This window comes from Ornithodoros turicata, chromosome 1, assembly GCF_037126465.1.
Source record: "Ornithodoros turicata isolate Travis chromosome 1, ASM3712646v1, whole genome shotgun sequence".
Taxonomy (NCBI): domain Eukaryota; kingdom Metazoa; phylum Arthropoda; class Arachnida; order Ixodida; family Argasidae; genus Ornithodoros; species Ornithodoros turicata.
Window position 1 is genome coordinate 20921165 of NC_088201.1, and position 15182 is coordinate 20936346.

The window sequence follows — 15182 nt, forward strand, 5'->3', positions numbered from 1 at the left end:
AAGGCGCACACCTCCCGTTTCCAACAAATCAGGGCAGATAACGATATCATTCGAGATAATGGTTGGCTAGGAGCTTGCTATGCGGTGAAGTTCATTTTTAAGAGTGTAGACAACCATCATCTCGAAAGACATCGTTGTCTGCTCTGATTTGTTGAGAACGGGAGGCGTGCGCCTTTTTTGTGACACTTACGCTGTTCATAATTGTCACAAAAAAGGCGTACGTCTCCCGTTTTCAGCAAATCAGGGAAGATAACGATATCATTCCAAATGATGGTTGGATAGGAGCGTGCTACGCGGTGAGGTTCTAAGAGTGTACCACCAAGATTTGCACGGCTTCGCGGGTCCATATAGCTCTGTTTATAGATATAGCTCATGGCTATAACGTTAACACTTGTGTTTCTGAAGTATGAACCCCATAATTTTCCGATCGATAACGTTTTACTTGTTTGCTTACTTCAGTACTTAAAAAAAAATTGCACGAACATGGTCAAGAGATGGTAGAAGTGCAAGGGTGCAGGTGAGCTGGTACATCGTAAAAACGACGAATAAAACCAGAGACATGGAACAGAAAAAGACAACACGACACGTTCTCAAAGTTCTGTTTCGTGTCTCTGGTTTTATCGTCGTTTTTACAATGGTCAAGAGAGATGATGCAGATGGAAGGGTGAAGTGGGATAGATGATTTGCTAATCTCTCGAATGCCAGCGATTAGTGCAGTTTCGATGATGGCACGTGACGAAGTCCGCAACATTTCACAAAGACATTTGTAAAACACATTTGTTACGCATAACAAGTTATTCGCAGTCGAGTTATTCGAATTTATATGCAGGTACCGACAGTTGAGGGCTAAGTTACGGCCCTGCACTATGAGTCCCGACAGTTACTTGGTGCTGAATAACAAGCCGTTGTCCGTTATGTTTCAAATACGAAAGGCTCAAGCACAGCGAGACAGGTCTAATAAAGATAAGTGGATGGCTAATGAAGCGTGCTGAAACATCTATTTAGTAGAGAGGGCAGATGTAGAGGGGGCGCAGTGATGGGGAAACCACCGGCATAAAGGGGAATTTCGGCACGGTCCGAATTTAGCTTGCTTTCATTGCGCGCGTATTATCAGGACTGTGATTGAAGTACATGCAGTTGCTTAGTTGATACGACGAAAATGCCCCGCTGCAATATTCGATTAGCAGAAGCGGAGCGCCACCGTGTTTTCTCTGGAGAGCGTCCTTTCTAGATTTAATTTGAGAGAGATTTTGGACACACGCGAAGCAATGTTGGAAATGACGATTGTGGCTTTCCCATACATAATTGTCCGTTTGCAGTCGAAAGATATTTTACTTATTCATTTCCTGACCGCTTCTATATGCCATTTGTCTAAAATAATTCTTATGGCCCGATGGAAGCCTTTAAAGGGAGAACTAAAGTGCAAAAAATTCTCCTCCCTTTTCCATCCCGTTCTTTTTGTGTTGCTGTCAAGGTAACCGCATCTTTCATGCCGCGAGGAGAAAGTTTTGCACTTTAGTGCCCCTTTAAACATCTTTGGAATGCGCAATCTGAAGGGGTGTATGACTGTGTGAAAAGAAGACGTTCGAACGACATGGCTATCAGTTTAGAAACGGGGCCGACGTCGCATGCCGTGGAAGGAGCGAAATGAAATCGTTCATCTGCACGCGAGCTTTCTCCGCCCAGCCTTCGTCATCGAAACTGTAAATAAAGCGCAGGAGCTCCAAACTTTTTCTTGCAGTACAAAAAGTGCGCACGCATTTTCTCTGAAAATAATACAGAAAGAAGAGCCGCTCTTAAGAGACGGCGTAGAGCGTCAAAGCTCTCGTAAGGGGGTGTACGAGACAATTGTCAGCCGCCGAGAAAAACGCATCAAGCATTTCGCCGCGTTATTTTTTATTTTATTTTTCCCTAACACTTCTGTATTGCTCACATCTTTGCAGATTGCGCCGTGATCCACTAAAAGCATCCGGCGCTTGTCATCTGTCAAAGCTACAACAGCGTTATGATTTGCTCTCGGCACGCCGAGAGTCAACGGGTAAATGTATCCAGGCTTCGCACCCCTTTTGAACCCCTTGATGGCGTTTAAACCCCGGAGTAGAGTTAAAATGGCCTCGCGCACCAGCGCTCAGGGAAAAGGCGCATTGCTTATGCCTCACTGCAACTGTGAAAAGTGGCCGCCCCTTTCTCGCATCCCCGTGACCCGGCATTGATAGTTGAGCTTGGGAGCTGCCACTGCGCGTGACGTCAATCAAGATGGCATTACATGGTTTCCCTTTGTTGTAAAGAAAAGCCATCTCCCATTAGGCGATCAAGCTGTAATGTGCGCTTTCACACAGAATCTGAATACGGACCAGTTGCAGCCCCTGAATTTATGAAATTATAGGCCTCTTAATCGGGACCCTGTAATTGTTGGCTTGTTTGTTCGTTTCCGTGCTAGCACTGCGAAGCAACTGTGGCAATGAGCAGCGTACAGATACGCGGGAAGATACTCTGATATACGTTAACGGGGGTTATACGGTTAGTATGCGTCACGGGCCGATTTCTTCGGAAAACCCAGAGAAAACCTCGTAATAATAATTGGGAGTACATTTACCCGTAAGGTGAGCCCGCCCACAACATGTGTCGCAGGGTTGGAGCGCGGATAATTTCGACCCCCTGGGGTTCTCTTGACGTGCGTCGGAAATCTCCGACACACGGTGCTGGAAGCAACGTTTACCTCTCCCACATTGCTACCGTCCTCGGCCCGGATCGAACCCGCGATCTTGAGCTCAAGAAGCCAACACATTACCGACTGAGCTACCGAATAAATAAAGATTGAGATTGAGATTGAGATTGATAAAAAATGGCATATTCAGTATGTAGTAATCGGCATTACTCTTCAATGCATCTCGGTATAAAACCAAGTCACTGTCTCTTGTTGTTTACGACTGACTCTCAAGAAGTCATTTCAGTGTTTACTAATCTTAAGAACAGCAACTGTTGTGACAAAGATGGGCTCCAGATACGTCCAATTAAATTCTTCATTGATATAATTACACGTATTCTGCCACACATTTTTAACGTAGTATTGGAAACTGATGAGTTCCCCATAGACATGCAAACAGCTATTAAAGTAACTGTTATTTACAAAGGTGGTGACCGAAACATTCTTGGTAACTACACCTATTTCAAGACTCCCAATTTTTTGCAGAGTTCTCGAGAAACTAATTCATTACAGGTTATCGTCCACTGTTTGCTCTCTGTTTATGAATTCGGTTTCAGACTACAACGTTCAACAGAACTTGCTCTTTTAACCCCAAAAGAGTATATTATTTTCGGTTTCGAGAATAAGCTCACTACGCTGCGAATCTTCATTGACGTCACTAAAGCATTTGAATTACTGATAAAGTGCTTCTTCAGAAGCTTGAACACTAATGCATTCGAGGTATCCCACTAAAATCGATGCGCAGTTATCTTCAACGTCGCAGACAGTTCCTTGATATACAGGGTGAGTGTTCTTGTATACTTCATATTGCAGCTGGAGTACCACAGGGTAGCATCTTAGAGTCACTGCTTTTTATAATTTATATCAATGACCTGGTTGCTTTATCGAACGACATTAAATTCTTTGCTTACGCTGACGACTCTATAGCTTGTTCTTGCAGGGCAAATTCGTATCAGATCTAATAAGAGAAAAATTGTAAAAAATGTAAACTCTGTTACACAATTGGTCTACTAACAACTATTTAGCAATCAATGCCTCGAAAAGAAAGCAGTTGTTTTCCATTCATTAGGTACCACTATAACACACTCAGAGCCCATTGTCGTTGGAACCAGCATAATTCACATTGTAGATGACGTTAAATCACTGGGTGTCTAGTTCACTCATCCAATGTCATGGGATAAGCATGTGAGTTATATGTCCAACAAAATATCAAGAGTAATTGGCATGTTAGGTCGTTCTAGATACACATAGATCAGCTTCACTTGTAAAGTGGAGCTGATGGTATATAATCTTCTCATTTCTCCTCATCTTACATACTGTCACTATGGGGCACCAAAATTACTAACAAACGTCAACAGATTGCTCATTTGCCAGAAGAAAGTGGTTCGTCACATCGCACTGCAGGTGACCCTTTCTAACGCTCCACGCCGTTTCTCTTTCGGAGATTTAACATAATCAAAATAACAAACTTGTACAATTACCGTTTAACGATTATTTACAAAGTATTAATTAAACTAAAGAACTACATTTTCCTCGATTTAGAGGAACTTACAGCCGGGCCGATTTCACACTCTTTACGCAGGAACGAACTTTGCAATATTGCGCGTTCAAGAACTAATTATGGTTTACAGCCGCTAGCACAGAAACTAGCAGTTCTCGTTAATGCAGGTTAACGAAATAACATGATTATTGAATCACTTTCATGTGGCTCAATAAGATTACTCTGCGTTAACTGATATTCGTATACATTTCATTGTGTATATTTCTGAATTTCGTTATGTCTACTACATTTGTTTTTTCTCATGCGTTATATTAAAATTTCTGTTTTTGTAAAGTGAGTTAGTTAACTGTCATATTAATGCATGTTATTGCTTGGGACTAGCTCAATTTTGCGGAAATTTTTTGCATATGGTGTTAAGATTATTATTATTTTATTATCCTATTTTGTGCGCGTGTCTGTCTCCCTCTCATATCTAACGCGGAGGTAAATAGAATGTGGAGACAAGATATGAATAAGAATGTCGAAAAAAAACAACCTGGCGAACGGGTACATGCATCTGTGTCAGTACGTAAAGCAACAACTTCTTCGTTGTATAATATTAATTGTCCCTATGAAAAACGAAATGCAAGGTAAACTCCGGGTAAAAAAAGGAAAGGAAAAGGGAGGGGGAAGGGCTGTGTCGCGCGTCTATATTTCTGCTTCGAGGGCTATTGCCTCTTGGACACAGCGTAGAAGTAAAATAGCCGGCGACTGCATGGAAGTCGGGTCGTAAAAGCAGGGCCAATATCGAAGCCGATAGGGGATTGATGTCACATACCTGGGGTTCCATCTGGTGCCACCGGTCATAAAAAACAATGAGCCGCGCTTGGGACCCCCGGAAGGATTATTGGCCTGTGTGGAACAATTATTCTTGTGTCCGCTCCGCTTGTTTCCTTTAACGACCTGTGTCTTCACTTACGAGCACAGGTTTTCCAGTAATAAGGGTCGCCTTTAAGTATCGTGCTGGGTAATGCTACGGTTCTTACCAATAGACGACTATCAGCAGGGATGTGCGTCGGTTTTTGCATCACATAGGTACATCATATCTCTTGACAGAAGGAAAGCTTTATCGTACGGACCTTGTCCCGCTTCCGCTATTCTGTACGTCTGAACATATACGATTTAAATGTTGCTCAGTGAAGCCTTCAGTCAAGGAAGGAAAGAGAAAAAAAAAATAAAAAAACATGCTTGCATGAAGTGCCATGGTGTACCAACAAGCTCGGTACTAGTTGCATGTTACACTCTTAAAAATGAACTTCACCGCATAGCACGCTCCTAGCCAACCATCATCTCGAATGATATCGTTATCTGCCCTGATTTGTTGAAAACGGGGGCGTACGCCTTTTTTGTGACACTTATGCTGTGCATAATTGTCACAAAAAAGGCGAACGCCTTCCGTTTTCAATTCCGAAGTTCATTTTTAAGAGTGTACACTGTAAAAACAGAACTTCACCGCAAAGCACGCTGTGCGCAAACTATTGCTACGAATCATAGGGTTAGCGCTTTTGATTCGAACAGAGAAAGGGGGGCTTACGCCTTCTTGTGGCCGTTTGGTTACACGATAATTCACACAAAAAGGCGCACGCCCCCATTTCTCTTAGAATCAGAAGCGATAACCCTATCATTCTTGGCAACGGTTGGCACACAGCGTGCTATGCGGTGAAGTTCCGTTTTTAGAGTGTATGGTAGTCCAGAAAGAAAAAAAAAGTGGGCAAAATGCCAGAAGTCATGGTTCTGCAAAGTCTACAAAGCCGTCGTTCAGCGCGACAAGACGTTCATAATTGTCATATACAGGGTGTCCGGTGAGAAAGTGTCATTAAATTTCTAAAAATAGGTTTAACTTCAGAAAATTATGAAACTACTTGGAATACACACACACAGACTTCTGCCACAGATTCAGGCCATTTGCATTCGCGTCACACATTAATTAAGCTAATTTTGCTAATTGAACTCGACAATTAGCCAAGCAAAGGTAACGTTTTTCTTGATGAATTCAGAAGCCTATGGCCATAGCACACTATTCCAACCGAAATCACAGTTTTTTTGTTGTTTTTTTTCAGAAGATTTGTACAAAAATTTGACAGCCGCAAAACCGTCCCCGTGCGAGGTGCGCTTGCTGATATTTACGTTTGCGGAACTTTTCGTTCCATCCAAATACCCTCCCTCCTATGAGAACAAGGACATAATCACGCCTTCCGCCTTTATCAACCTGCATACCGTCAGTCCCCAGCCACTGATAACGTCGGTTACCGCTGTAATGCCCTCGATCGGGTGTGGCTGTTTCCACTTTCTCTCGATAAAGGCAGAGCCAGGATTTACGCAAACGCAAATTTCATGGAGCACGCCTTGCCAAGTGACGGTTTTGTGGCTGTCAAATATTTGTACAAATCTTCTGACAAAACCTGTGATTTCGGTTTGAATAGTGTGCGATGGCCATTGGCTTCCGAATTCATCAAGAAAAACGTTACCTTTGCTTGGCTAATTTTCAAGTTCAATTAGTAAAATTAGCTTAATTAATGTGTGACGCGAGTGCAAACGGCCTGAATCTGTGGCAAAAGTCTGTGTGTGTGTATTCCAAGTAGTTTCAGAATTTTATGAAGTTAAACCTATTCTTAGAAATTTAATGACACTTTCTCACCGGACACCCTGTATAGCGTCAAGTGGTATTTTGCAGCTGAGCGAAGTTGACACAGGTACGAATACTATGGGCACGAATCCAACAAAATGTTCTATTTTGTCATTCAAAACAGTTGAAAGATGCGAATCTCGGACGAAAGCGAGTGTGCCTTCTAGACGCTCCTTTTCGCACAGCAAACTGAAAATAGACAATGCCTACGCAATAAAATTAGGTTTTGTGAACATGGAACAGATTCAAACAAATTCCCGCGCTGACAATCGCAGTGCACAACATGTGTGCGTACCAGTATTTTTGTGTTCCCCACTTCGTACTACAGTGGAATATGCAAGTAGTGGTTGTTGCGACTTGTCAACATTTCAAGTCCGTCAACACTGTATTTTCTCCTCTAAGATGGCCCTACGAGGCACAAAAGACATTTACTGGTGTGTCTTTTTGTTTTTCTTTTTTTTGCATTGGGTATTGAGTACTGGACGGAAAAGTACAGACCAAAGCACAGTACAAAGTTCACAATTTGAAATGTACTTAACGTAAAGTGCAAGTACCCAGAAATGCACTTAAAGTAGCACAGAAGTAATTTTTAACACCATGTTTTCTTCCTATAAAACTGTTAAGTAGGCCAGTAAGATGCATCATGAGAAGTAACTCACGCCACAGAGTCATAATTATCGCCGAAATTGAATTTGAAGTACGCCGCAAAAAGCGACCGTGCACAACGGTGGTGGAGAGGAGTACCGGCCTGTTATCTGTCTGCGACCTCGCGCTGACGCTACAGGGTCCGCGCTCGCTGATTGGTTCAGAGAAATGTCTGCTACTTAGCTGTTCGGGGCTCTTAAAAAAGCATTGCTCCTGGCTCGGTCATGATTCGGCCGCTCCTTCTATCCCCAATTCTTCTAGGCAACTAGCAAAACTGGTTTACGGCTGCAAAGGGACAGGGTGCTGACCCCCACTGACCAGCGAACCAGAACGCGTGGACCCTGTAACGTCATCGGTGATGTGGCATCATGCTTCTCCTCCTCGTTACACCCGGAGCGGCGAGTTAAGGGTGAACGCGCAGAGCTATGTTTATGTGAGTTTTCTTTTTCTGGGAAACAAATTGCACACATCAAAACCTTTCGTGTTATTCGGTAAATTGACACACACACTTTCATCAGACGTCTTAACCTGAATTTTTTTTTTTTTTGATGGCCCTCTGTACTCCTTTAAAGTACAGTACCTGAGTACTTTCTACATCAAGTGCTCCCCATCCATGAGCTCCAGTCACCAAACCCCAAAGAGTACCACAGAATGAGCACTATAAAAAAGAACACCTTCAGGTAACGCGCCAGATACATGCGACACGCCATCGATTTCTAATGTCAAGCATTGATCGATTGGATAATAAGCCATCGAACATCAGAAATGCTCTCGGTTGCATCATGTTCAGCCATATCTTGAGGTTGCCATATCAGCCATAGGTTGAGTGAAAATGCAAGTTGTCCAGTTCTTCCTTAAGGAAGAACTGGATAACTTTCATTTTTACTCTACCTTTAAGATAAACAATGCACAGAGCAGCCCGGATAGGGACGGCAGACAAACTGCGCATACGTCACCGTGGTCGGTCGGTGGATTAATTTTGCGCGCCTGAGGATTCTTTAACGAGCTCTGAAACATCAGCTCCATGGAACCCCGTATATAGTTGACGTCTCTCGAGGAAGACGACGTGCGTCATCAACGAGGGTCCAACCCGCAACCTTGGGATCAATAAACGATCGCGTTACTGATCCCAAAGCCCTACACTCTCAGAAAAAAGGGTGGAGCAGTTACTCCTTTTAGGAGGTAGTAGTTGCCGCATATGTTGTGCCTAAAAGGTTGCAAGGTTCTACCTCCTACCTACGAATGATAGGGCTACCGCTTCGGATTCGGTGAGCCAGGGTGGTGTACGCCTTTTTGTAGCAATTTGGATACTATATGATAATTGCTTTTACCACCCTTTTACACCCTTTATCAGACGCTATGTTCACCTAGGTGGTAAATATAGAAGTTACCACCTTTTCACACCCTTTTTCCTTAGAGTGATATGCGGATTCGCAGGTCCGCAGGTCGCCCTTTGTGGATGATATGTTAGCATCATCCAATATGTCACCAACTGATCCGCAGAATTTTCTTTTTCGTTCCTTTCACCAACAAGTTTAGTTTTACAACAAAGCATTTACAATTTCAAATGTCGACCCTTGCATGGGTACGCAGGCTATACTGCCGGGTCCGCAGAGGCCGATCCATATGCATTTCCCAAGCAATAATGCTGTGAGACGAGATGAGCGTCGTCATCCTCATCGTTATCTTCGTTTTCATCACCTGCTTGCCAAATAAACACTCTGGACTGGATTGGATTGGAAAAAGAAAGCAAAATATGGAGAGGTCAGTCCCGACCCAGTCAGAACTGGCTACTCCAAAACGCGTTTGTGGGTGAAAAAAAGAAAGAAAGAAAAAGGAAAGGAAATAAACACTCTCTCTTGCTTCTACTCAATACTTGGTGTTTCAAGCACTCCCATCATTGAAGGTGTAAAACACCGTTTGTATAAATATGTGGTTACGGAAAGGCAATATAGTTTTCCCAATTGTATTTTGAAAAGCTCCAATGCCATCAGCATTGGTTGGGAGGAGGAAAGATAAAAGTAGGTGAGGACGTGTTCCAGGACGGACTGTAAATCCATTCAGAGCACAACATTTTGGTCCTTGGCTTCATGTCAGCATCGGCACCCTTTCTCCTTTAAACGAACTGGCATAAGAAGCGTACACGGAATGTCCCCCGAATCGGAGGTCATGCGAGTAAATATATAGTATAAATTTATTTTCCTATTTCAGCGATTTATCCTAAATTTGGAGAAAGCGCCCCAAGGCGGGCAATTTGCGTAGTCTTGCATCAATTATAGGGATGTCGTGATATCTGTAGCGCTTATATTCGAACGTTGATCGGATGATGAATCTCTCACGATGAATTGCTCTTCGTGATGCAGAATGGGGTAATTTTTACGAATTAAACTATTACCTGTAGTACCATAGTACCCAAAGGCTTTACTGCACATTAACAACAGCATGCAACAACACGAAAAACCTGAAAATGCCGCTTATGCCGTGATATCGCGAGAAAACACGCAATATATCGTCCCATAAGACTGTGTCTCGACATCCATGTTCGAAGAGTACATGAGGCGTCACAGAAATAAAGTTATTTACAGCACACTTGCGACACTTGTGACAATTATGCATAAGTGTCACAAAAAAGGCGTACGCCTCCTGTTTTCAACAAATTAGGGCAGATAACGATACAATTCGAGATGATGGTTGGCTAGGAGAGTGTTATGCAGTGAAGTTCATTTCTAAGCGTGTACTTCCAAAGTACATTATACTCCTAAAACAGAACGTCACCGCATAACACGCTCCATAGCCAATCAACGCCCGTTCTCTGACATTATTTGTTGAAAAGGGAAGGCGTTTTTGTGACACTTGCGCAGTTATGTTTATTGTCACAAAAAGGTGTACGCCCCACTCTCACCACAAATCAGGAACGATAGCGGTATATCGTTCTGTGCAATGGTTCACCTTCAGCGTGTGATGTGGTCAAGTTCTGTTTTAATAGTCCGTAAAAACTAGACAGCATAAGAAAATAGGCTTATTTCTCGATGGCCATTTTCTGCCTATACAAAGTTGTAGAATAGGTTTCTAAACGCCCCAGTGAAATTGACAGCAAAGCGTCTTTGCAATTTTATACGCATATATCCTTTTAACAATATCGTGAATGGCCTCCCTGCCTGGTCGACGTCGTCAAAGGCAACTTGAACTCCGCATAAACAGACGCTGCAAATAAACGCCAAGGTGTCGGCAGCATAGTGCAGATTTCCGCAGTTCCATAGAGAGGCGGATTATGGGCGCAACGTGCAAACACCGCCATTGTGCGACGGGCCACTTTTTTAGCTTTAAATGTCAACTGACACAATGGCAGCACATACAGGGGCGCGTTTATAGGGCGAAAACGGGATGCTCTTAAAATAGGGATTTGCTGCGGGAAAAGCTAATAGAGTGAATCGGCCGACAGAAATACACTGCGCAAAAACGTCCATTGCTGGGAGCGCATAATGCTGGTAATGCTCGCCGGGTGCCGGAATGGATGGTCAACAAACAGACTGCAGCGCTTTCCATGAAGAGAGGCGTCGAATAAAACTGTTGCCGTCTTTCTGGCATCGGCGCACCACTGTTGACTTTGGAGCAGCTAGGCAGCCCGGACTCACTTTGAGGTGAGCGCGAGCAAACACGGAGCCCCGCGAGGACTTAGATGGAAGACGCTATGCTTCTTCCTGCCGCATGATGGCTTCATTTACCGCTATTAATATATTTCAGTCTCGCCACTATCAGGCAGCCGTCACGGATCAGCTTTGTATCGCAGGTATATTCGGATGGAAAATGTGCTCACTTATTTTGTTTTTGTCATTAGGTGGGCATGAGCTTACAGATATAGATGCGACAAGTAGTTCAAATCTGATTAGAGCAGCTGTTGGGGATGTTATCGACAGTTTTCTAAAGCGTACACCAGCAGTTTAATGCAAGACTATTCAAACTATACTCTGACGAAGTTCTTCGAAAATTTTTGAGCTTAAAACTCTACATTTGAATTTGTATCCACTCGCTCAGGTAAAGTCACAGAAGAGGAACAAAGAAAAGGAAAAGCAAAACAGCTGTAATCTCCACGCGCCCAGTGCATGTGAGTGGAATATGGTTGGTAGTCGTCGAAGACTTCAATAACGGGAAGTAATTTATACAAGATTTATTGAAATATTGAGATTATTCGTACGTCAGTACAATGATTGAAATTTAATATCAGATTAATATATCTCGTACTATTATATTAATTTTAGTTATGCTAATAATTGTTAAAGTTCGGAAAAGGCTTAACTTTGCAGTCATAAAATTGAGGAAATGCATTGCACAATACGTTGAAGATGGATGACAGTACTGAAAAAGCATGGTGTTCTATACACGTACAGCCTTGTGTACACCTTCTTGTATAATGCCGAGTTGTTCACCCATGTCAAGCTCCAAACTATAGCGCAAATAGTGAGCTTTAGTGCTGGTACGCAATCGCCTTTACGTACGTAAGAGATAGCGTTGGTGGTCCTGCGCACGCGCAAAACATAAATAGAGCTTCGCGCTGTGCGCAGAACCACCACGCTATTTCTTACGTACGCAAAGGTGATAACGTACGATGTACTAAAACTCACTAATAATTGATAATAATTTATTATTGATTGATAATTGTTATTTGTATGATCGTATAACCCCAAAATGGCAATCTATCTTTACTGTTCTAAAGAAACATTTAGATAGAAGACGTTCCTGTGATTTCTGGAGAGTTTTAGTGCAAAAATAAATAAATAAAACTGTACCTAATTAGACGGGTAATGAAACAAATCACACCTCTCGTGTTTATAAACTTCAAACCCTTCGAGACAGCAAGACGTAACAATGATTAATCCCACTTAGTAAAAACCATCACTTCTCCCAGAAGTCAGTCTTTTATTTGATTTGATTTTTTGTACTTCTCAGCGTGTACAAGACATGCTTTCTTTTTTCTTCTCTTTTTTTTTTCGTGTAGAATCAACTGAAAGGTGTAATAACATGCAGTGATAGTGAAAGTGTTTGAAAGAAATCCCATTTGAAACAATGTTTTAAACGGAATATACATCGCCCTGAAATGGTGTTTTTTTGTAGAATGTTCCATATAAAAGTATGCTTTGTTACACAAACCATACTTTCAAATGCGCTAAATTCAAATTTCAAACCATTCAAAATTAATAAATTCAATTAAATAAATTCAAAATATAAATTTCAATTCAAATTTCAATCTACGCCATTTAGAAGACTGCTTCAGACAGCAGCGTATAGCCAGAGAAATATTTGGGAGGGGTTCTATGGGGACTTTACATGGGGTAGGAGGATTGCACCCTCGTTGCCCTCTCCCAAATGAACTTCCAAGGGTAAGATTTCGGGGGGGGGGGTGAACCCCCCGAACCCTCAACCCACCCAACACGCAGCTACGCCACTGGCTTCAGCAACTCCCTTCTGTATGGCGTGAAACTTACACAACAAAGAAGTCGAGCTGAAGATTGGAGAGGTGATGGGTTCGAATCCTACCACCGGCTGTGCTGTCTGAGGTTTTCCCTTGGTTTTCCGAAGACCTTCCAGACGAATGTCGGCACAGTTCCCCCTGAAGTCGGCCCGGGACGCATACTAAGCCCCCGGTCCCCCACTCCTTCCTGCTGTCCTCTCTCCATCTGTCCATGTCTGTACGCTGCTCATAGCCACAGTTGCTTCGCGGCGCTAACACAGAATAAAAAACACCAGAAAGGTACCATACGACAAGACACTCACACCCTAAATGTATAAAAAGAAATACTGTGTAGATGACGACCAGGGCTGTTGCAAAAACCTAAGTCATCAAACAGTTTAACCACGTAAGTTTCCATTTCGCTGACGTGAGTTGTGGCCACACTAACCTGGGACATATAGGGGAAGAGGGAAGACGCGTACTTTCAATTAACCGTGCCTCCACTTACAAAATGTAGAAGAGAAAATATTTTTCAAACGTTTCATCAACACAAATTTATCCGGTTAGAAACAATGGTGAGTACACTTGATATCGGAAATTTACGGCAGCTAACTCGGCGTCGACTGCCGACTCGATATTGGATGTGACAAGTGTGAGTGTACACGCGATATATTTTCTCGTCAGTGCTTCTTGCCATCATCATCTCATCATCATGTTCAGCTGCAGACGTGACGATGCCTACAGCTGTGAGGCCAACAACGGCAAGCTGTTACCCTCACCACCACCACCACCATCATCACCACCATCACCACCATCATCACCACCATCATCACCACCATCATCACCACCACCATCACCACCACTACCGCTCCGCTATACCGTTAGGCCGTATTCCAAGACATGATCCATGACAGGCCGAAGGTGCTCTCGCGCTAAGAAGAAGAGCATCAGGCTCACTTTTGCCGCCTTCAACCTCGTATGCGGATATGAAGGAGCGTTTTCATAATAATACTTTCAGGAGCGTTTCTTGGGTCCTTGTTCTAACCTTGTGCAGCACCGTCAATGCCTGTACTCATTCTATCTGTTCTTGACGTCTACCAGCCTGCTTGAGCTTCTCTGACCTCAGAGCTTTTGGCATGAATGCGGAGATGTGATCTTCACAGCACTATACATCTCCGGTGGCCGACCGGTTGAAATCCCCATCAGTTACGACGCACTCGCGTGTGTGATATCTCATTTGCGTGTGTCATGTGTGTGTGTGTGCGTGTGTGTATGCCTCATCTTTTTCATCGTCATCCCACTCATATATTATCTCACATGCCCTGAGGTGTGGTACCGCAATTGTTGCGGTGAAACATATCACCCCATCGTTATTCGTGTAGTTATTGTTGTTCTTGTTGATAAAGACATAGACCACACAAGTGTACTGCATACAGTTACTGGCGCAGTGGGACACTTTTAGCAATCTATAGAAAATGAAGATCGAAAAAGGTCGTACGACCTATTTTAGCCGTCAATTTATTTTTCGTGTTGTGTTTTTCAACCCTTCGCTGTGGGAATTTACATTCGCTGGTGCTACTACATCCCGCTTAGAAATGAACTTCACCGCATAGCACGCTCCTAGCCAACCACCATCTCGAATGATAGCGTTATCTGCCCTGATTTGTTGAAAACTGGAGGCGTACGCCTTTTATGGCGTACATGGCATTATTGCATAATAGCATGCATAACGGCAAGGCATAATTGGCGTACGCTAATTATGAACAGCATAAGTGTCACAAAAAAGGTTTACGCCTCCCGTTTTCAACAAATTGGGGCAGGTAACGATATCATTCGAGATTATGGTTGGCCAGGAACGTGCTATGCGGTGAAGTTCATTTTTAAGAGTGCACTCTTAAAACATAACTCCGCCAAAAAACACGCTGAAGGACAAAGATTGCACTGAATAATATGTAATCACCCTTGATTTCTGGAAAGCGTACGCCCTTTTATAACAATTAACGTATCTGCATAAGTGTCACAAAAAGGCGTGCGCTTCCCGTCCTCAATAAATCATGAGAGAGAAAAGATGTCATTCCTGATGATAGTCGGCCTGGAGCGTGTTGTGTGACGCGCGTGTCGGGGTTACGAGATGGCACGCTTGACAACATTGATTGCGTGTTTATGAGAGCAGAATAGTGTACTGAGCCACATAGCGGTTGGACGCACCTTGAGA